This window comes from Polypterus senegalus, chromosome 15 (genome assembly GCF_016835505.1).
Source record: "Polypterus senegalus isolate Bchr_013 chromosome 15, ASM1683550v1, whole genome shotgun sequence".
NCBI classification, from domain to species: Eukaryota; Metazoa; Chordata; class Cladistia; order Polypteriformes; family Polypteridae; genus Polypterus; species Polypterus senegalus.
Genome location: NC_053168.1, coordinates 124,822,613 through 124,847,612, shown reverse-complemented (window position 1 = coordinate 124,847,612; position 25,000 = coordinate 124,822,613).

Genomic DNA, 25,000 nt, shown 5'->3' with positions numbered 1-25,000 from the left:
TACCAAATGCGCTTAGTGCGTTCATTCAGGCCATTTGATCCTTTCGAGCACAAGCATGCTTGGGAGTGTCACTGACCACTGAAATGGGAGCCATAATAACCGAGGCCCCTCTCTACCTTAGCTGGTGGTCACTTGTACACGGACTCCAGGCCCGACTCGCAGCACTTTGCTTTCATTTGTAGCATCCTGTTTGGCAGCAGGTAGAAGATTATTTGTATTTCTTGCAGTAGCTGCATTGCCACTTAAACACGCCTTACAAATCCTTTGCTGTTTGTGTCCTTGTCCCTTAACGGCTCTGTGCCTGTCAATTAGTCATCATCAGGTTTGAGTTGTGCCACAAGGGGGAGCTGCTTCTCCAGATTTGGTGAGGACTCCTTTGAAGACAAAGACAAAAAAAGTCACATTCAGCTCCCAAATATCTTCTTGACATCAATTTTAAGATGCTGGATTACCACATCCTGAAATATCCTAAACACTTTTTTAAGTGTTTTAAAAATAACTTTGATTTTCTTTGCTTTAATATCACATTTTCGGTGGTGGCATGACAGTGTTAAATCCAAATAAAGCAAAGATAAAAGGTTCCTAGTTTGTAAAATATTTATTTGCTTAAATTTGTAAACTAAATACGTCTCTTCCCAGTTTCACGACGCACAAAGTCTTTAGTCATGGTGAATCCAAGTCATATTACTTATGTAGGCGCCCTTTGTAATTGATAAGTTGGTAATTTCCACATTGGTTTCTGTTTTTAAAGATTTCATCAAAATGTCAGACTAACAGGGTGAACAATAAGGAATCGACGTATGTGTGCGTGTGGGTGAGCGGCTGTGTATATTTACTGTTACGGCTCTGTGGGGAGATGTTGCCAAATTTACAAAGCATTCATTTCAGGATATGTTGTGTAATATTCAGATGTTGAGGTTTTAGGTCATGTACACATATAAATATGCAAATGTGAAATGAAAACTCCTTCTAAAGAACGTGTTACTATGTGAACCACAGTTTTAAAAGCTGTTGTTTAAGGAACGTGCACATATCCCTGTATTTCAGTAAATATTGAGTCTCGTGGAATGAGAAGCCCATGGCATAATAACCAAACTCTGACGAACTAATGGTCCTCAGCAGCGGCAAAGGTCAGGACGGCTGGCCGAGTGTCGCAGCTCGTGTTGTGGACACCAAGAAGGCCCAAGTGGAGAATGGCGAGCAGTGTTGGTGTAACTGACATGTCGATGTCTGGACTCATATGCTGACCATCACTTCTACACTGTTTGTTGTTCCGCTCACTGCATATTTTATTTCTTCCACGGCTTTTATATATATGTATATTTTTTTTTCTTCTATTTTCCAGTTTATTGGCTCTATTACTCAGACAACAGGCACAATTCAGAGTTGCAGTGTTCTTACCAATTTCACATTTTTAACATTAAACATCTGCCAATTTTTGAGACATGGCACTCACCGTTACGCCATTTTTGATATACACAGAAGTGTGGAGATTTTTAACAAGAAAACAGTGACCTGGCAATCTTTCTTCCTCTTGGCTCTACCCATTTTCCAAGAAGTGTGGGACGTTCACCTGAATATATCTAAACACAGAAAGAGAGCAGAAGACACACGCAGCACAAACTGGATTGGCTGCCAGTCCAGTCCTAAACTGGCCTGCTGTGAGTGAGCGATGGCCAGGCGTCCTGTCCAGCACCGGCTCAAGCCCTACACTCAAAGGTATCACACTAAGCACTGCACTTCAATAAAAGAAAATGTGGGAGCATTAAATAAGGCGTGAGATAAACACTCACTTGAGTTTATTATATAGCGCCTGACAGGAATCGGGTCAAGCCAAAGTACTTCCCATTTCAGTAATCCAATTAGAGCTACCGTATGTGCACTGCTACTTGCCTGCTGATTAAACGTGGAATCGGAGCTCTTTGAAGGCCAGCACTCGAGCCAGTAGGTTCCACTGTCAGCCTTCAGAAAAACATTCAGAGTAATTACTAATAAAGACAACAGCAGATGGTGGGTGGCAAACTTCCTCGTTTAATGAAGAACAATTCCCATATGATCAGCTGGTACGGAAAAAAAAGATGGGAGTTGAGCAAAAAAGTCAAACAAGAAATGCCCGAGAATTCCGTCTTTAGGGCATTTCAGTTTACTCTTCAAACGGACAACACTCACTGAGCAGACTTCCACACCCAAGACAAAGCCAAAGACCGAAGTTATCCCAGACTTGTGTGTTATGAGTTCCTAAACACAAAGGCATCTGTTGGGTTGCTGGCTCTCTGCTGTCTTGAAAAAATCACATTTGGTTTCCAGAGGATGCCACTCTTTTTTTGCAGCGGTGTCCCTGGATGTTCCAATAATTTCCTTGAGTAACTCTGTAATAATGGTGCCGCTCCTATTTATCTTTCTCTCTATCTGACATGCTGAACTACTCTGGGCTAACAGGAAGCCCTGCTGTGTCTGATTTTGTGGGTCTGTGATCCTCCATGGGTTTAGTTGTAGGATGATGCACATTTATAGACCCTACCAATAGATTGCTCCTCTGCCTCCTCTTCCTCCTCAGGGCATCTGAGGCTCTGGTAGAGTCAGCATCTTTTCTTAAACATCAGTATTGGCCAAGATGACCCGCAATTCTAATCTGTCCCCTCTGACTGGCTCCTTGTACCTTCTCTGCCATCATTTGTGCATTGCAGCCGGACACCCTCAAGTGTGCTGGCAGAACCCTCTTCTGATAAAACTGTTCTTCTAACTGACTGTGGACCTTGAGAGCGATGCTGCTGAGTGGAGTTTTTGTTTTCCTCTTCTCTTCTCAAAAGTTCAGCAATTAATTACATGTCAGATGTTGCTGGGCTCCATTTAGGTTAATCTGTTTCAATCTACTTTGCTTCTTTATGTACTCATTATGTGATTAGTAAAGTTTGGATTTGCATTTCACCTGGGAACTTGTCACTGCACCCTGTGCTTGTACTCAGTGAATAGTGCAACATAAAAATAAAGGGAATCAAAATTAAATTGACTTGAATTGAACAGTTGGCCTTCCAGTGGTCCAAGCCTCTCTGGGCAGACCCCACAATGTGGGAAGTGGTGTCTCTATTGAATTTAGTTTACGATTGTAGATGAGATGTTCAAGTTTAAAGGGCTCTACTGTTCCACACACTGAATTTGGGGGGAAAGTGAATTGACGTGATACAGTCTAAGAACAGAGGGTGCCGTGTCTAAGACTTCATCTGTACTACTACACTTTCATTTAAAAATGCAAAAATCATCTCCACCCACCCTAAAATGACTGAAAATGCACATGACATAGACACGTGTCCTCCTTGAAGAGCTGGTTGGTTACACACGTGTTGGCAAACTGTAGGGACCAGTAACTTAAGGGTAGAGTGAAAGGCTAATAATAATAATAATAATAATACATTTATTTATAACATGCTTTATCCATGGTCAGGGCGCTTGAAGGCTGGCACTCATTCCAGTTCTTTTACCTCATTTCCAACAGACCCCCACATACTTTTCCAAAACAGGCAGTAGAGGACAAATCCCTCTACATTGACAGGATAGAGTACTCCACGTAGCTTTTAATTTGGACTTCTTGAAGCAAACAGCTGTAAAGGCAGCACATCGAAATCATCCAACAGGAGCCTCTGCTACAACAGGAATGCGGACGGGTGCCTTGTCGGAGTCTCTCCAGTTGTGTCCTGTGGCATGGTTCAGATCAAAGATCCAACGCTGGACAGCTTGATGACACTTGGATGTTAGACCAATGAGACAAACACCAGCGGGAGTGGCCCCTACTTTCACCTTATTCAGTATTATTTACAGCTTTTTAGCCAATAAATACTACACTGCCACATTTATGCGTGTTCTTCTCCAGTTATTCTCTTGTTTTTGGATTTTGAAAAGGCCCCATTCTTCAGCCCTTAAAGCACCTGACATCACCGCAGGTGTGTAAATGCAAATCTCATCAATGTCTAAATATTTAAATATGGCAAAAAAAGCATAAATCCCAGGGTATTCACTGTACACTACAGAAGCGAACAGCTAAAGCTGCCTGGCCATTGGACAGGGATGTTGGCTATAGGTGGGCAGGGAGTGGGCAGTGCCTATGTAATCCCTGCTCTCCTCAGCCCCACAATTTGATCAAAGCCAAGCAGACCAACATACCTTTGGGAGTCAGACAATAGAAGGAGGCGGAAATTTTAAAGGAAGGCCCCTGAAAATCAGCTCTGTCTTTCATCAAAAGCAAAACAATCAGTAGAAATTGCAGTGAAAAAGTCAATGCCAAAGATGTCTGAATCTCAGAACTGAATCCACTCTCAGATGACCAGGAAGTGTATTATACCGAAACCATAGCAACTGTAAACAAAATGGTCCTGAAAATGGTGGCATGCATCAAAACAATAATGGCACTGGAGTAATATGTTAAGTATATTTAGCCATCCATTATCCAACCCGCTACATCCTAACTACAGTGTCACGAGGGTCTGCTGGAGCCAATCCCAGCCAACACAGGGTGCAAGGCAGGAAACAAACCCTGGGCAGGGCACCAGCCAACTGTAGGGCGCACACACACACACACACACACCCACCAAGCACACACTTGGGACAATTTTAATGTTCTTGAAAACATTTCAAATGAATTTTTAAACAACAATATTGAATTTTATATGTATTCAAACCTCCCATAGGTAGAACTTAAAGCAAAAAAAGATGCAGGGGAAGGTCTGAAAAAATGAAAAATAAATTCAGATCATCCCTGGAGTGGGACTCAGGCTGTTGTGTTTGCAGGGACCAGTTTAATGCGTTCTCAGGAATGAGTTGTGTCCATGTCACCTTGTGTCTGTGTCCCCCACAGTTCAGTTGGACTCTGCCCACTGGTGCTGTGTCTATAAAAATGGTCTCAAGGCCTGAATGGCAGCAAGTTGAATTCCTTTGGCCAGCAGGGTGCTCACTCACCATCAGGTCCACGTTTTGTTTTTTTTATTCTTGGCACTGTAGCTCTTTTCACTTTTCTTGTTTCTTTCAACACCTACAAGCAGTCAGTAGGAGCCATGCAGGATTTATGTCTCACTCAGGCATTTTCTATGTGTATGTGCAGGCCCTTTGGTGTAAGCTGTGGAGCCGGCCTGAAGGGTTTCTTCTCACTGGACATATAAGTATAATTAGCAGGGTTTTATGGAGGGGGCCATTATGCCTTCTTTCTCCCAGTCAAATGATTCAACCAAACAATCCAAAATGACATCCAAACACGCCTGGATCAGGGATTTACATCTCTCTCTCTCTCTCTCTTCTGTCTGTTCTACGCAATGTCTTGACAGAGATCAACTGTTTTATGTTCTTTTGATTTTCAGAATGTAATAATGGCCACCATTGGGTAGGCTTGCTCTGTTACAAATGAAAGTAATCCAGTCATGTCACAGCAGCTTGTTGACTGGCTGCACACTGTTATGATTTGATAGGCTATCAAAACTCAAATTAAGGCTTTGCCTCCAAAATTAGGCCTCAGGTCTCCAAAAGAGGTCTAAGTAGGTCTTCTCAAACTGGAGAAGTTCACTTTCAGTCTGGGCAGGCCAAAATATCAGTAAAGGCTTCAAAACCTTAAAAGAACCACAGACAGGGAAGGGGGATTCATGAAACACTTGGCTCACCTTAATCAAAATTATGTTTCTTAATATTGCAAGATTTCAGAAAAACTAAAACGAAAACAAGGAGGACCAAAAACTATGCTTAGATGGAAAGTCAAAAGCTACCAATACCAAGTATTAGATCCAATAATCTTAATTCAGAAGCAAAGCTAAAACTCATAAACCAAAGATTCAAAAGAGAAAAGCGATAGCAACCATCAAAATGCCCAAATCTAAGTGGCTCAGAAAATGACAAGTCCCCTCCTTGTTTTCCAGCTGCTTCACCTCCACCACCCTTTAATCCACAGCAGGCCTGTAAATGCGAATGTAACTGAAGACATGCAGTGAAAATGAGTGGTGTAAGAAACAGAAGAATGCTAAGTGAAGGAGTGAAGCAGAGTGTTTAACAGGCAACAGCTAAGCTCTGTACATGTTGTACAGAAATTCAGTTTCATTTATTTCTGAGTACAAAATCATATGCGCTTAGATCAAATTACAAACCACTACACACATAAACACAGAGTGAAACAGAAGGAGTCTCACTGGCAATCAGTGGAAATCATGAAGAATAAAGTCATCTTGCACTAGAACAGAGATACGATTAATTAAAGAAGGAGAAGAGGAAAAGAAGATCTCTTGGAGAAAATAAGCCACAGTTGGTTATACCAGACAAGTTGTGTTGATCCAGCTCAACTGGCCATCCTCTCCTCCCAGTAATTCCAGTAAATACCATGTCACTTTCCATGGGCAGGAGTAGTTGTTTGGCAATGCAGCGTGGGCTTTAAGTGCCATGGCAGGATACCAAGGAGAGAAGCAGAACAGCGGAGGATCACTAACAGTTCAGATGGAGTGACAAAGTTTTATTTTTAAGCAAATGACTAACAGAGCTGTAATTTGAATGGCTAATTAGCAGCCCTAATTGGAGCTGGCACTGAGCATTCTGACTAATTTGGATATTCAAGTGTCCGTAAGGGTTAAAAGTCACACCAACCAGTACAGCTCCACAGCCAGCTAAAGGCAATTTTTTTGTCTGCCATGTTTGGAGAACAGAATGCAAAATAATTTCATAATCTTCACATTTCCTATAACATTGCTCACATTCCCATAACTTGCTCACCACAAACATCACTTAAATAAAATTGACAGTAAGTCGAGCTTTTATTTTAATTTTTATCTCGAAAGAGCAGCAGGATTTTCCCACTATATTAGTTTAAATGAGGCAGGATCAGTAAATAAAATGTGTGATTTTCATAATCCAGGACTGGAATGCAAGCCCTGGCAAGTGCTCAAATGATATACTGTATATCGATACTGTTGTGATGGACAGCAAGCATGGGTGGGTGCCCCGGCCAGGAAGGAGTACGGTTCCTTAATCAGATGGGAGGCGCCAGTCCTATGCCACCTCACAAAACAGGCGAAGAACATCCTGTCACTCCCAGAAAACAGGCAAAGGATGCCAATGCCAGAATGGATACACTGGTGTCCCAGCTGGGGTAAATTTAGGAACAGTACCTGGCCAGCAGGCCTGTATAATGGAAGGACAGGCGAGGATAATTGATTTGGTACATTTCCTCCCCAAAGACTTTAGGTGGCAACCTCCCTGGCTTAAAGTTCCTATTCACACTCCTGCAGGGCATGCTGGAACCTGTAGTCCCTTGATGTAGCCTGCGGTGTTCTGGGGGTACTGCCAGTAGGAACTGAAGGGGTTAAGAATCCCTACACAGTGGGCTTTGCCCTAGCACTGGAAGTGCTTCCAGATCTAAGATAAAACAGGCCACTCGACCTTCTCCAGGCGAGTCAGAGTCAGGTGGAAGTGGACAAAGGTCACCTGGGAGATGTAGAGTAGGAGAAAAGAGGGAGAAACTGAGGAGAAGTGTGCTGGTTGGGTTACTGGAACCTTTGTGGAAGGTAATTATGAAAAGAAACTGTCTTTATTTGAACGGGACTTGTGTCTGTGAAGACGTGTCTGGGGTCTGGGGCTCACTGGTTCATATACAGTATATATATTACTGTATATATTTATTATATATATAGTCACCCTTGCACTTGGGAAACTTCGTGAAGGCTTATCTAATGTAATTCCACCCCAAGTCGAGAGCCGTCTGCACCTACAGATCAGACGATCGGCTGCCCTAGTGACGTCACTTTTGGGCCATGGTTTCCTGCCCACCCCCTTCCGGTGTGACTTGTTGTTCAGGGCCTCCACCACCATTTTGAATCAGTCTATTGTATGACTGCAGTCTTAAAAGACCTAATTCAAATTTGCTATCTTTCATTATTTCTTCAATGGATTATACGGGGTTTGCCTTTGGGGTGCCCCAACACTTCATGTTGTCTTGTCTCTGATTTTACAACATATGTTTATATCTGACTTAGAATATCGATAATCAATCACTGTTAACTGGTGCCTGGAAGCTCTCAGTTCCTTCTTCATATTTCTGTTCTATTCTTTCAGGGATGGTTTTCCAATGTGGCTCGATGTAGTTCTTTAGTTCTGCAAGGCGGTTATTGGTTCTCATTTTTTTCCTTCTTGAACTGAATGGTATTTTCAAGCTGGGGTAGTTGGTCGATTAGAGCTAGTGTTTCAAGTTCTAAATGCAAGTCAAGTCAAGTCGGAGAGCCTGCACTGGTACAGTGTGTTGCCGCATACCCAGTACACGTCGAAACAGCTCAGGATCATGGTTGGCATCCCCCCCAGACAGACACGTGGTCCAGTCCCACCCTAAGGAAATGACCCTCTATCTGGCAGCAGCCAGGTGTTACGTGAGCGACCCCTTGGCCTGGTCCAGCCACTCGAGTCCCCAACAATGAGGATCTTACGAGCTGGATCACCCTCGGGTAATCACTCCACATGGCCGTAGTGCCGTAACTGACGCTCCCTCACAATGCAGGTCATGTGCCTCATTCGGGACTCCATGAGCAACACAAAGTCAAACCAACGGGACCCAAGGATTTTCTGGAGAGACACCAGAGTACCAAAGGAGTCCAGTCTTCGTCTCAGGTCACTGGATAGCGTCCATGTCTCACAACCATATAGTGAGACAGGAAGCCTCAGGACTCTAAAGACTTGGACCTTCGTCCCTTTGCTGATATCAGGAGCACCACACACCCCTTTAAAGTGACCTCATGACCCCCCCATGCTCTCCCAATCCATCTACTGACTTCACAGGAAGAATCACCAGAGACATGAATAAATAAATAAATAAATAAATAAATAAATAAATAAACGCAAATAAAGGAAGTAAATAAGCATAAATTCCTCTTCTTTAATATTTTTCCCCATTTAGGGACACGCCATAAACTAATGCCAGTTCTGCAGTGCCTTTAGCGCTAAACCCTTCTTTTCTTTATGAACTTTCCAAACCACGTAAGAGGTTTCTTCTGTTTCCTTTCCTTTTTAATTTTTCCAAACTGCAACTATGAGTAAACACCATTGCTACAAACAATAATGCTGTGGCCACAGTGGTGTGAACAAAATAATGAAAAAAAAGAATTAAAAAATCAAAATATAAACCCAGACTACACCAAAGAGAACACATGGCACATCAGTGCTTTCTCAAGCTGAAGAAGCACCACAAAAAGTAGACAAATATAGAGAAAATAAGAAAAGCACAGTAAATCCAATAAATAGACAAAACAACCTCAACACGTTCACATGGACTCCAACAGGAGCGACACGATTACTGAACGCAGGTGAACTACAGATACATGGGACAAATTGCCAGGTAAAGAGAAGGACTTTAGAGACCTTCAAAACTCAGCCTGATGTTATTTCTGAGAAATCAGATGGATCCGATGGGCTGAATGGCCTCTTCTCATCAGTGTTGTTATAATGTTTTAATGTTCACTGGGCCAAGAGGTTTTCCAGGATGCCTCCATCTCATGTAATTTCAAGACTGAGCTGGTTGAAATGTTACGCAAAGTTTTAGCATTACAGATTTGGCACATACTGCAGTGCGGATTACCATGTCAACATACTAACAGAGCTTTTTTAAAAGAATATTTGTCCCTGACTTCCCATGATGCAATATGCAATAGAGAACACACAACTAATAAATTCAGCAGTTGAATCTCCCTTATTGGGAGAAGCTGCACAAAAGTCCTGAGCTACCTTTATAGAAGCGAGCAGATCTCTACGTAGCCTTGGGTTCCTGCAGCTAAAAGCTTAGTCACCTCCAAATTTCCTTTATCCTCCACACTCTTGTAAGTCATTTTTGTCTATTAATGTTAGAAGAAGAACTTTGAAATCAGCACTAAAGTTTAATGGATATCAGTGTAGAGACCTCAGAAAAGGATGATAAGGTTTGGTTTTATTTGTGTTAATGTTCTTTGCAGTAGGAGTTTAAATTAACTGAAAATCACAAACAATTTAAACAGCCTTCAAATAATGCATTGTAACAGTCCATTCATGTAAAAACAAATGCATTAATTAATTTCTCTGCATCTAGCACATCTAAAATGATTTTATTTTACTGTATTTTTAAACTGGAAAAAGCTGGTTTTGGACAGTGTAGTAAATCATGTAACTAAAGGCTTAGGAACCAAAAGGAGAAATGTCATCTGCATATGCCTTTATGTATTGGCTGTTATGTTTGTCTAGGACTTAATAATCGTGTTCTGTAACTTTAAATGTGCAGCCATTCGGTGAACTTTTTCACAACAGAACATGACGTAGGATTTGGTGTTTTGCCTGTGTATTGCTTTTCTTGTCATATTTCCTACTGGTTTCGGTTTTGGGATTACTGTTCCTGGGTCACATACAAGTATTAGAATGTCTTGTGTGTGGATTGTCTTGTTAGGCAAATCCTTTTGCATTGTTTCTGTAATTTACAATTTTGCGTTTTATTCTTTGTTTTTAAAAACTCCGTACAAGCTAGAGTTTGACCTTTTTTTCTTTTTTTTAAAGCCTTACCCCCCATTTTTGAGCCTGTGCAGGCATGACACCTACTATTTGATTAGGGGTTAGGCGGCCTGTGGTGAGGCCAAGCCACTGGGCCCAGACTTGGTTAGCACATGCCTGGCTTTTTGTGTGATTTTGTTTTTACTATTTTAAGCAGAAAGAATAGCAACAACTGAAGAGTGTGAAAGTCAGGACATGCTGGTATGCTGCCTTCTCTTAAAGGTGGAGTGAGATGACATGCATTGTCATGTGACCTTTACATAGCATCTGTAAACAACATGGCAAAATTGACAACAAGCTGAAATAAAACGCAAAATGTGATGACAATAACAATAACATTAAAAAAAACAGCAACAAAAAAACTAATTTGTCACAGGATAAACTGAGCAGTCCTCCATATCACAGATATTCAACTATGTTCTTCTGGTGTTGTCACTGAGTACAGGCTCAGAGGATTATGGCCAAGGAGAAACTCGAGTTTTAGTTAAAGGTCAGGAAAAAGGGGATCTTAAGGGAAAAGCAGGAGACAACGTCAGTAAACAAGCAGAGGCGGAAAAAAGCCAAGAAACATGTTGTTGGTGCCAGATGTCCTCACCTGTCTCCTGTTCTGGGCTTGCTGGGAATCTGCCTCTGTTTTGATTTATGTTTGTTCATTTCTTTCTGTTTAATTGGTATGTATTTTCTAATTCCTTTAATATTTTTTGAGCTTTTCTTCTTTGTTATTTATTTTGTTATGACTTTTGTCTTTTAATTATATTTATTTACTTTGTTGTTCTAAGTTTCCTCTTTTTGCAGAGTCTGGTAGGATTTGTCCTACTGGCAGTTAAGCATCAGAGCCCCAATTTAAGGCTGCACAGCTTTTAGGCCAATTGCCGTAGCAGTCAGCATTTCTCTGCATTTTTGGTTCTCTTTTCAGATCAGCTTTGTTTTGTTTTAGCCACTTGGCTTTTAATAAATCATTCAGGCTTTTGGCCTTTTTGGAAAAATGAAAGACTTTGGACTTCTGAAGATCTTTTGTGCTTGTCTTTGTGTTATGTTTAACAAATCAGTTAATTTATACTTAAAATTGCTTTGGATTTCACAATAATAGATAGATAGATAGATAGATAGATAGATAGATAGATAGATAGATAGATAGATAGATAGAAAGGCACTATATAATGATAGATAGATAGATAGATAGATAGATAGATAGATAGATAGATAGATAGATAGATAGATAGATAGAAAGGCACTATATAATGATAGATAGATAGATAGATAGATAGATAGATAGATAGATAGATAGATAGATAGATAGATAGATAGAAAGGCACTATATAATGATAGATAGATAGATAGATAGATAGATAGATAGATAGATAGATAGATAGATAGATAGATAGATGCCACACGCTCCAGGACATTTGACAACATCAGAAGTGCATAACAGTATAAAAAGAAGATGGAATCTTTTCATATGGAAGTTGAAGCTGCTGAAAGAGTTTACAAAAGAGAAACGCTTCATCTCGCCATGTTATGGCAGCCTAATTATAAGACACAACTGTAGGAGCTGCGTCTGCACAGCCTAGAATCCCAAAAGCAGAGTTAATAAGACGATTGTTCATTAAGGTCGCAGAGCACCTGATCACAACTGACTGACTTCCTTCTACATCGCAATTGCAATGGCCACCAGTTGTCTCTCCCTCTGCCGTGTTTAGATTTAGCCCTAACATTTCATGGTGATGCTCATTAGCATTGTATTGTTGTTATTTTATTCGTCAAATTAGTAAAGAAGAAGCTGAGTCATATCGATATTCTGCAGTTTAACCAGAACTCTCACCAAATGTGAATACATTGCAATGGAGCTTACAGCATTACTGATATGTGCTCCAGATTGCTGTTGAAAACTACAAAGAACGAATGTGGGTTAGAGGAAATTACATCTAATGGTTCAGTTTGGTCACAACTGTCCAGTGCGAAATGCTCTTAACCTTTGCCATTAAAATGTGGAATGGATTGGAACACAGGATAATAGCCAGGAGGTGTTTGCTGTTTTATTCACTTGGCGCCAATGCTCTATGGCCAAGTCACCAGAGATACCGAGAGCTTTGAAATCCAAGGGTGAAGTGATTTTGTTTTGTAATTCATCATAAACTGTCGAAAGGCCAGGACAGGCTGGTTGGCCAGTTGGCTGAGGTTTTGTCTGATTTGGTCTGCTAGAAGTGGATGTGGACCTCCAGTTGCTTTTGCTTTCCTCTCTTCCATTGTCAACTAACCACAACTCAGCGATTATATAGACAGATGGATATGTTGGGATTCTTCCATACCAAATAGTTTGAATAAGCTTTGGTTAACCTAAAGTGTATTCTTATCGTTGTGTGTTATGTAATTTGTGGAGTTTGTATTTTATCCACTGTGAGCCTGCACTCACGGAGGTGTTATATAAAAATACATGGAACTGAAAAATGAAATCTTTGTCTTTTGAGAACGCATCTGATATTAGGACCTGATGACTGCTAATGGCTACCACATGTCACACTATACCGTATGGGCTCTTTCATGGGACACTTGACTGACTAACATTCAATAAGGGCGCAGGCTGATTTATTAATAGGCATCCCTGATTTTTGGTAAAATCCTAATTCATGGAGGATAAAAAGTGCTTTTCTTTTGAACATCGTTTGCTTCTCCAAACAATCAAATTTAAAATCAAATCACAAAATCATCCACATCTCAGATACCTGCAGAACTAAATTAAAACTCGGCTTGAAATGGTTAAAACAAACAGAACAAAAAAGAAAGAAATACATTTGAACAAAATAGTCCATAGAATGCAAATACTAGGAGAAGCCAGGAAGAACAAATGTGTCTGCAGTGGAGACTTGAAAAGAGAGAGGATAAGTGCTAAACAGACTTCCAGTCAAATCTCCTCACCACCTGGCCAGAATTTACCCTGGCAGAATTCATTTACCCTGTAGCAGGATGAGGCTCCTCGGATCCATCGCAAACGCTTCGGATCGCTGGGACGTAGGAGGGACGCAGCCTTAAACGGAGATCCTCAGCTGTGTTGATATGTGGCCCAGAGCTCAGCTGAGTTAAATAACACTGCCTGAAAGATGAAACCACAAACGTCTCTGCCTGGGAATAGACGACAAGTAAATAAAATGCACAAAGCGCTCTGAGGAGCTCTGATGAGGTCCTCTGTGCCTACATAATGAACTGAGCAAAGCGTCACGCAGAGAAGGCCTGGCCTCACTGTTCAGGTTCAAGGAGAAGATTAGTCTTAATGTCGGCAATTTGGAAAACACATTTGTTTCAGATATCTGCCACGGAAAATGTGTTTGATGGCAATTTCATTTGCCGTAACAAGCAACTGTTTTTGCTTCCCTGCTGCCAGTGTAATGCCTGTGAGTGTGATTGCTCCTGACATAACTGAACAATATCCATATGGAAAACACTCAAAGCACAAATCTTTACAAAGAAATTGCAAATGGAAGATTGTTCTTTTTTGTTTTATTCCAGTCATACAGTTCATTGTGCTTTTTATTTAGGAGTGCACTCAAAAAGAACAGGAAACATAGGAATGAATCGGATCAGACAGTGTGCTATGGTGGCCCCGCAGTCTGAATGGAACGGCGATATGAAAAAATGTGGAAATAAATCAAACAAAATGAAAAGCCCGATTCTAAGGAGCAGTGATGTGCATCCATCAAAAGCCTTCAAGCCGAGTGAGACTTTTCAAAATAAAAAGTGAATTAATAGGGTGAATTTCAAACCGGAAGACTACTTTTCATTACCCCATCAGACATGCTGGCTCGGCTTTCTGTTTTGGTGGAGATTTACTAAAAGCACATAAATTGGGCAAACGAGGCTGCATTGGGAGAGAAGCCAAAGTCAAGCTGCTTCTTGCTCTATGCCCAGGGTCTCAAGTGGGCATCAGGTAAGTCAGCTGATTGCATCCACACAAATCCTCACAATTTGATTCACGGGTCCTAAGATGGTTTTTGCTTCAGGTACAAGTTTATAAGTGTGAGCAAGTCACAAGTGAATCAAGATGGACACAGAAGTCCAAGCAAAATCACACGGGAGATGTTACAGGCAAACACACAAAACTGCTTCTTACCCAAGTGATTCATATTTGCATTGAAACCTCTCCAAACTCCATTACCTGCTGTGAGCATTAAACACAAGAACACTTTAGAAGGAGCTGGGGTACCAAGTGGATACCTCAGCTAAAAGCCTCTTTAGCCCGAATGTCCTGCCACTAATTCAACGTAAAGTTGCCACCTGTTCAAAAAGCAGCAGCCTGTTTTTAACCCACTTGTTCAGGGATGCCATGAAAGAATAAGAACCTGCCATCCTGTGACAAGGACATTACAGTAAGATTATTCTGAAATTCAAGGCCACGTCTGGGCCACTTCAAACCAAAATGTGACTCTGACTTTCTTATGCACAACCCAGCAGGTGTGTCCCTAATTTGAACGTCTGGATCTGCTGATATTACCTCCGAAATCAGTGTTTAACTTTGGTGCCGTTAAATAGATGGAAACAAAATCACAGAGGAAATGATACCAAGTTTTACTAATTACTCCCTTTTCTCACCGATATTGGCACCTGTAGCCATCAGCAGCTGAAACAGTAGTCGGATACAGTCTCTTTCTTTCTTTCTTTCTTTCTTTTTTTCTTTCTTTCTTTCTCAAAACTTTGCACATAATAGAATTGTTGAGAGAGGAGGGGTTGGGGTGCTAAAGCTACAGGACCTCTACACTTTATTTCTATCAATGTGTCTCCTCAATTATCATCCCACATGTCTTTTTAAATGTTTTAGATTCAATTCTGCTTTTACTTCTTCAAACCAAATCAAATCAAACCATTCCAAATTCGTTGTACAAAGCTGCTAAAGTAAAGAGACCAAGTCAGGCTATCAAGAGTGCCATGACTGTGAGTCGGCTTTAGTGATCACTAAACAATATTATGTTTTAAAACTGCCAAGGCTTTCCTAAAGTGCTCCTGTCTTTGAAGAGCACAGACTTGATTTCCTAAGCACTCAAAGGTGACTTGTGTTCAACACTCCAATTGAGATCTGACAGAATCGCCAGACTGAACCATTTGAAATCAGCCATAGAGTTGAAGGGCGAGCCTATCAATGGAGAAGGTAAGGACTTCACATGCAGCCCTGTTGTGAACCAAGGAGTTCCTGCTTTTCTTAATTCAAATGGCACCCTGCTTATGTGTGCAATGACAATGCCTTTTATTTTTCAACTGATTTGCTTTTCGTCAAATTCTTGTGTTTGGGCCTTTCCCGCAATTTTATACCTGACACTGCAAGAGGGGGTCTGCGTTTGTTTGCATGCAGCCCATGAGTCAGACGCCATCTCCTCCGGGCAGGTCCCGGTGTGTGCCTGGTGCTTTTGGCTCAGCTGCGGCACACTGCCAAGGGGCAGACGGACATCTTCTCCCAGTCTCTTCTCTGCCATCCAATTGAGTCACAGGACAGTTGGATTACATGACTCCCTCGGCTCTCTGTCTTAATACACTCGGTGCAGATTATTGGGATGCTATATAAAGACAATATCTTTGATTTCAAGCTGTTTGGATATTTTTTAAATATAAATATATTTCTCGGTATTATTGTCATAATGAAATTCCTTAAAAATAAAAGCGATTTATTTGTTTGATAAGGTTGTTTTTTTTTTTCAAATTAAGGTGCGCTAACAGCTGACTACTCGGGCCTTCAGTTGCAGTCACATCAGCCTGCTGTCCCCATTTTGGCACACAGTGCAGGGACAAGTTGCGAGCAGTAAATGGCCATCTCGGTCACAAACATCATCCTGTTGTCCTTCTTTTTGTATTAGCAAAAATGGGAAATCCCAGGATCAAAATTGAATTTGGATATCAGCTTTTGTAATCTGTTTTTGGCCTTAAATGTCAGCACACGTTTAAATATTTGTTACAGCAGATAATTTCACAAAGAAAGAAAGAAAGAAGATGCTACTGTAGCAGTTTAAGGTATTTATCTACATGACATTGGTTATTTGTTATATAATAATTATATTTATTATATTTAAGTATCTAATAATATTTATTCAAATGCTAACTTAATAAAAATGGTGAAATGTTTATCATTTTTATTGCAATTTATTTTACCAAAGGCAGTTTAGGTAATCAATGAACTTCTTTTTTATCAAAGCCATTAAATGAAAACTCCCAATAGAAGAGATGATACAAACGAATCCATAAAATGTGGGCATTTCTTGAGAAGTTTTTTTTTTTTTTGTGCTTCAAGTCTGTCCCGCAGAACTGACGCCTTTTCTTATACATTTTTCATTCGAGGATTTCTAATAAACGAAAGAAGAACAAGAATCAAAGCGAAGATTAAGAAGCAGTGAGAGCCTCTGAGACGCCTTTAGGAACGGACAGGCCGGCGCGCTCACGTTGGCCGTTAGCTCACTTGTTTGGATGTCCGCCCCGGTTTTTGTGTAATTCCTGTGCAGTTGTCTCACGTTCTGCCTAAACTTCACCTTTTTGGCTGATCGTCAAAGTGCCGCAATGAAAAGCAATCAAAGCCCAACCCTGATGAAAGGCTTCAATGAGGGGCAAATACGCGGCTTTAACGGACACAGAGCTGCAAGTGAGAAGTTTTTGCTTTCATCAATTTTTCTTTGTCCCACAGAATTTAAAACTTTAGAAGAAAAGTTTAACAAGCATTTATGTGGAAAATCAGTTTCGGCGGCAGTGCCAACCATTTGCCCAGAAATGTTCTCGACTTAAAGGCGTCTTTATTTGCTCCCTTTGGAGTTTCTAATATTGAAAGCATTGCGATTTGCCAATGGAGGATTTGTCTTCAGTTGTGTGCTAATTATAGTCGCTGGCCTTAAAGAGCTAACTGGAGTTAAACTGGCTAAACTGGCTACGGTGACCCGCGCGTGCTTGTCACTGAAATTCTCATTCAGTTTGGATTTTTCTCTTTACGTTTGAGTGCTCAGAGGATTTTAGAAGGGCACAGTAGTAATGAATTATCTCGTAATAAAATTGCAAAAATGTATTAACCAACACATGGAAATATTTTAGTGTGCTAGAAGCACAGATTACTTTTCAACTGATAATAATTTCAGAAAACCGTTAACTTTTATTTAATTAACAGTACATTTCAATTGAAAGGTACATTTTGTAGTTTACATGAATTACAAAATTAGTTGCTTTTAAGTCAACCAGTAATGCAGCATTTTGGGAAAGGAATTACTTATTACTATTCAATTATTATTAAATTGTTTAATTATTATTAAATGAATTATTTTCTCCTGCCTTCTCCTACAGTCCAGCTCAGTTTATCAATATTAATATTTCCTAAGTCACATAATTGATTTCTACATTTCTCCTTGAACAGGAGTATATTGATCATTACACTGTTTGTTTTTTGATTTACATTTAAAGAACGGCTGGGACTGGCAGCGGACTCTGCAGCTTAATGTCAATGGACGATGGGCGATGGAGAAGTGACAGCACTGGGTACAGCCACACGGGCTCAAAAGCGCGTCTACTCCGTCTGATGGAACAATATGAGGCTCCAGCTCCAGACTTGCATGTCTTTGCCTTTCTGAAGAGAAACTCCACCGTGTTCTTCGGAGCTGCCATGGTCTTCTTCACCCACAGATGTCCTGAAACAGCAAGAAGCATTCTGACAGAGAAAATAAAGAGCAACGCTAGCAGAAAATGAGTGCCGGCCAATATCACTCACAAGTGCCTCGTGTCCTCTCCTCCGTACTGTGAATTCATTTTAGAAAGCAATGAGGCCTGTGCAAAATGGGCACAAGAAATGTTAAGAACGGCTAAAGTAGCTGAGGAAGGCAATGAAAAAGAAAAGAGTTTGGGCCGCAGCCCCTCTCGCCCCTTGGTGGTCCTAAACGCTAGCAGACATGTTGAGGTCAGGCCTGTCCTTCCAGAAGGAAAGAAAAGTTAAATCTTAGTTTCACTTTGTGCAGTTTTTCTCGGTGCAGTTTAATGACATTTATTGGCAGGTCTTTTTTGATTTATTACCATTTTACAACTAATACCTTTATAAAAGTTAGATTTATAGTTAGTTATAGTTGTATTTGTTTTGATGTGTTTTAAGAACAGAAAAGATTTCAGTCAGGTAACAACCCAATGAAGAAAAGGGAAGACAAGAAGGAAGAAACAAATAAATCGTCAGATTGGGTCCAGAAACCGTGGACTTCAGAGCTAAGAACAAACATTTGATTTGTAGTTTATGGCTTTCAAATCCCTCCTGAAGAAGTCCAATGTTAATAAAAATATGATGATGATGACCTGAAAACAGAGTGAAGAACGCGAACAGGCAATTCTCTTTCGAGATCTCTTTGAAATATGGCCGGTAGTTTTATGGCAGGACTCGCAGGCCAATGGCTCTTTTTGCTTGCCGTGCACCTGCCGTCATGTTTTCATTAGCAGAGCCAGTGAAGACCCCCGGATTCAGCATCGTCCTAAAGACTGGGGTGTTTGCCTTCTTTGTACTCTGCGATGGCTTGGGACTTTGTGTTTGATGTTTCAAAGCTACTTTCTCAAAATACAATGAATGATTTTTTTTTTCCCATCAAGCTGCAGCAATCATTAAACAAGCCAAAAGAGAAAAAGGAGAAAAAAGAAAACACATGCTGTATAATTTGTGTCTTACAGTTTCGTAGGAAGAAGCTGCCACTCAAAAATGTGTTGCTGTGAACAGATGAGTATGGTAAGCAGTCAAATACGCATTTTCTACATGTTGGCTCTTTTGGCAACTTTTTTTGGCCCCGGATCAAGTGGAGATGCTGTGATCAAACTCAAGGTGTTTTTTCTGCCTGTTGCCATATCGTGAGAATAGCAGCCCACTCCCCAGTCGCACAAAGAGCCCACTTCTCGTTCGCTGATGTCAATGTGCTGTTTTTTCCCTCGCTTGCTTTTTCTTTTCTTTTTTTAACACACGGCCCCAATGCGTCTTGCATGCGTAAGAACTCGTCTCTAAATCTGCAAACTTTCAGATTGTGATGAACTGCTGGAGAGGCTCGACCCTGCGCTAGTTAGTCGTGGCTTTCCATGAATCACACACACCTTTAAATAAGATGATCATCTCCTTCTTTTTCCTTGATCTCCCACTCAACACTTTATTTTAAGAGCTAATGGCCGCTGTCTCATGGGATTGGTGAGCACTGCTCAATTACGAAGGCTCCTTGCCATGACCGTCCAAAAGGACAGAAAGAAGAGTAACTCTTGAGTAGAGCACTGACTGCAATGGAGGGACGGCCGCATTGTCTGCTTCAGCACACCTTTGCTTATTCTGTGCTCTTATTTTTTGAATTGTGTTATGCCGTCTTTTAAAAAGTGCCTCACTTCAATTCCTGGGTTTCAAGTTCAACATTTCAAAGAGATGGCTCCAGTGGTCAGTCTTTGGTGTGTTGCTTTCTCGTTTCTACAGGCAGTGAGAAGGCCCAAGTGACAGTAATTCCAGATCCTGCATCCCTGAGACAACTGCAAATTCCAACAGAATTCAAAAGGACATGAAGAAGGGAGGTTGAAGGAGGAAGAAGGAGTGTGAAACACAAACAACATCAAATGAGCCCTGAAACATCACCGGTGTGAAATATCCACAAGCCTACAATGCCATAAATGTCAAGTAATAATTACATACCCCACAAACACACACACACACACACAAAAACACATGTGGGGCAAGCAAGGGCCACCTGCCCCGTGAAAAAAAGCAGCACATCTGCCATGGCAGAGGATCAGGAGGACTCGAGGTTCTGAGGTTTCCTTCAAAGGTCAGGCATGTCTTTGCCAGAGTTACATTTTCCCTGATTGGTTTCATTTGCTTCAGTGCCACACCGTCATCTTTAGGCATGTGGCTCAGGCACCTTTTGGACCACCTCTGAGTGTTCACCTCAAATCAAATCAAAGACATCTTGCAAGAAAGTCTGCTTGACTGCTTCTTCCAATTTTGGGTTCATGTCTGTTGGATTAAACATGGACCACCACAACCCTAAGTCTTGTGAATGCTGTTATTGTCGAGACACTGTGTGAGCTGGGAATTCAGTGCAGCGGACAACAGAGGAAATGGCCCAGACTGAAACAGAAAGACCTGAATGCCACATCTGAAGTGGGCCGATCCAACAATCTGCTCAAGCTTACCCTGCAGCTGTCTTCTTGTGTGAAGTGTGCCCATTAGAGATCCAGGGGACTTTGTTCCCACCACCTTAGAGCTCTCGACAAACACAACCCCAGACAAGTCCTCCTCAGTCTCTACATGCCAGGCCTCTTTAGAGTTAGAGATGACCTAACATGCGCACACAGGCCACAGGCCGTGAGGAAGGGGCTCTCGTGGTCGGTCTCAGAGTCTAACTGTAGATCGATTTTGGATTCAGTAGAAGTACTGCACACTTTATGTCCCCTCTCTCTCGAACTACTGATGGATTTCCTTCAGCTTTCCTTTCACATGGGTGCTTTAAAACGAGAAGAAGACGGAGTAGAATTCTTGATTCTTCTGATTCTTCAGGCTGCAGGGGGTTGAACCTGCGTCTCCCCTTGTGCTCATTCCAGTGTAACTTAAGCAGAAATCTTGAGGTTTAATGAAGCCCACCAAAGCAACTGTATAATTGAACGGTCCATTTGGGATCGTTATCAGGAGGTACGGCCGACTCATGTTGTTCGAAGACTCTCACAGAAGGTGCTCTTTCACAATATGGAGAGCAGCCCATAAATTAGACAAGCGCTTGTGCTATCTGTAATTGAACAATGGCCACCGCGTGAAGTCACTCCCTGATCTGTGAACACCATTTATCTTCCTGCTTTTCTGATTGTGTGAAGGTAGCCTGGCACTTTTTACTCTGACCATTCTGGTCACCGACTCCCCAGAGTTCCAACTGTGTAAAGACAGCAGCTTTCCGTCGCCTGTCTCCACCATCTCAGGTGCTTCCCCAGAGACGTGAGCTGTCATTGTTAGCAAATGCTATTGTACATGAGGCCAAAGTTAAAGGTTTTAAAGCTAGAGAGCAAATTTACATTCTGCCTGAAAGGAAAGAGAAAAAAAGGAGAAGAAAAAAGGGTAGCGGCCGTTAGCCAGACATGATCAAAGTTCTGAGAAAATGTAAAAAAATGGCGCAATTAGAGTGGTGTCAGTCGAGGAGGAGAGTGGCTAATATCTGTGTACAAACCTGGTGTACGTGGGCACTTTCCCAGCATGTTGACGCTTTTGTTTCATGGAATTCTGCGTCCAAGATGTGCCGTCCACTTTATACGAATAAATGTGCTGTCTTCATGATAATGTCCACAGGAACAGAATGGCAGAACTGAGCAATGTTGTGTTTTGTATCAACTGTGTGATCATTGGAATATTATTAATCCAAGAGGAAAAAAATCATATTGAAAACAACATTTATTTCTATTGGACATTTTCATACACGGTTTGGAACTTAATGTTCTTTATTGTAAGATAAAAAGAAAAACAACAGATTAGAAATAGATATATGAATGAATAAATAAATAAATACATGAACTTTCAAAAATATTAAATAAGATTAAATCAATATGCACTTAAATAATACAGACAAATAAATAACAGATAAAGTTATGGATTTGTTTTTAAGTCTCTTGATGAGATGGCCAGGGAGGACAGGAAAAATGAAGAAGTCAGGTGGCCGAGGGGAGGGGCAAGCGTGATGTCAGGAGTGGGGAGTTGGGCGGGGCCAAACTCACTAATAAGCGGGCGGAGCCACGGGGCACGGCTAGTATTTGATAGAATTTATTAGAGGTGGAAATAAAATACATTTTGAAAAGTGCATTTTTAGGTGTTTTTTTTTGTTTTTAATGCTCCACAATATTAACCTGGCGTGTCTATCAGTAAAGTATTCCAGATATTTGGTGCATAATAGCAAAAGGCCACCTCACCAGTTCTATTATACTTAACTCTTGGACTAATAAGCAAACTGGTGTTCACAGATCTATGACTGTGACAGGGAATATTAGGGGACAGGCAGGCTAAAATGTGAGGAAAAGAAAAATTATTCAGAGCTTTATACACCATTAATGACATTTAAAAATTTCGAACATTATAATATTAGAAAAACTACATTCTATTGAAATGAATCAAACACTTATAAATTCAAATAAGTGTTTGTTTGCTTCATTTCAATCGAATGTCAGCTTCTCGTACTTACTTAGCATATGGTGTAGCCCTGTAAGTGAACTTTCTTAGCTATATCTGTAAAGCAGTTAGTTAATGAAGCCTATAATCTTACTGCTAGCCTGGACTTTGAGATACGTTTACAGTTTTCTGACCATGTTTAACGTGCTGAAGGTGTTTAAAGTACAACTATCTGACCAAACTTAGAGAAATGAAACAAGATATGTAAGCCTTAAACAGAACTTTTCTTAAACTTAAATTTTCCTTTATTTTTATGTGAACAGTTATGCTTTGAAATTTTAGTAAAACTTTTAAAACAAAACAAACAAACAAAAAAAAGAAAAAAACTATTGTAGTGAACAGCCATTCAGTCCACCACTGGTCATCAGTTGTCTCCACTTAATTCTCTCAAAGTAACATCGGCTGAGTTTGAATGTCCCTAAAGCCCTGTGCCTACCACACTACTTGGTCACTTATGTCATGTGTCTGCGGTTCTCTATGTGAAGTTGCTTCCGACTGTGTCTGCGTGTTCTTGCTAAACTCATTTTAAAGTCACAGTCTCGATCCACTGGACTTAATTCCCTTCATAATATTAAACGCTTCATTTAGGTCACCTCTTCTTCTGCTTAAACTGAAAAGTTTCAGCTCTTTCCGTCTTTCCTCATAATTTATCCCCCGTTGACTTTTTCAAGGACTTCTCTGTCTTTATGGAGACCAAACCTGAACCCAGTACTCCAGATGAAGCCTCACCAGTGTGTTATAAAGGTTGAGCGTCACCTGCTGTGACATCAAGGCGCCATATAACCTGACATTCTGTTAGCCTTCTTAATGGCTTCTGAACACCGCCGGGAAGTTGATAATGTTGAGTCCACTAAGACTCCTAAATCCTACTGTTGATTTTCTCACCGCCCATTGTGTTTGCAAACCTACCATTTTTACTTCCTATGTGTAATTCTTTACATTTACTGACATTAAATTTCATCGTCCACAAATATGTCTGCTGTCCAAGTCCCACTGTGATGATTCAATGGATTCTCGATTATCTGCCAATTCACTTATCTTGGTGTCATCTGCAAACTTACCCAGCTTGTTATTTATATTCCTATCCAAATCATTTATATATATATTAAAAGTAGCTCTTAAAAATAAGACAACAGCAGCGGCCCTAGCACTGACCCCTGAGGGACACCACCCTTAACATCACTCAGTTCTGATGTGGTGCCTTCTATGTTTTAGCCCATTTTGGACCCATCTACACACCACAGCCTGAACTCCCACTTCTTTTAGTTTGATGCCCAACCTCTCACATGGCACCTGATCAAATGTTTTCTGAAGGTTGAGTTAAACAATAAATGAAGTCGAGCTAAATAATAAAGTCAAGCTAAATAATATCATATGCTCCGTTTGGATCGTATCCTTTTGTTGCTTCTTCACAGAATTCCAGCATTTTAGTAAAACGTGATTACCTTTGTTTGAATCCAAGCTGACTGTTCAGTAAAAGTTTTGTTCCTGCCATTTGTTTCTCAGTTTTTTCCCTAATAATTTCTTCCATAATTTACCTGTGAGGCGCATTCATCTTACTGGCCTATAGTTACTTGGATCTGCCCAATCAGCCTTTTAATATAATGGAATAATATTTGCTGTTTTCCGGTCATTTCAAATTTCTCAAAATATTTGTCAAAGCTTTATATCAACACTCACTGACCTCTCTGCACTAAATATTTGGTCCTGATGATTTGTACGGCTTCAGCCTACGTATTTAACCTGAGCAGCTCTTCTCCCTCTACAATCAATCAGAACCTCCTTAGCTCCTTAAAACTCCTTAAAACTATGAGAGCTGCTCAGATATTTTTTTATTCTGTTTTTTTATTCTTACTGCCGCATTCTGAACTAACTATTGTTGATTGATGTCTTTCTTAGGTAGACCAGTTAGGAGTCCGTTACAGTAGAGCAGTCGACTAAAACCAAAGGCATGAATTCAGTTCTCAGCCTTGTGCAATGTTATAGATGTCTGACGTTTGCAATATTCCTTACATGAAAAAATACAGTTCAAGTAATCTGGTTAACATGCGATTTGGAGTTTAATCTCTAAATCCTTGTCTTCTGCCTTGACTTTTAATTCTGTGTGATCAAGTTTATTTTGAAGACCCCATTTTATCAATTTTTGACAACAACTAAGATTTCAGGAAACTTTCACCAACAAAAAAACCACTGAAACAAATGAATGAATGAATGAATGAATCAATGAATCAATGAATGAATGAATGAATGAATGAATCAATCAATCAATCAATCAATCAATCAATCAATCAATCAATCAATCCTGCTCCATCTTGCCATGTGCCATAT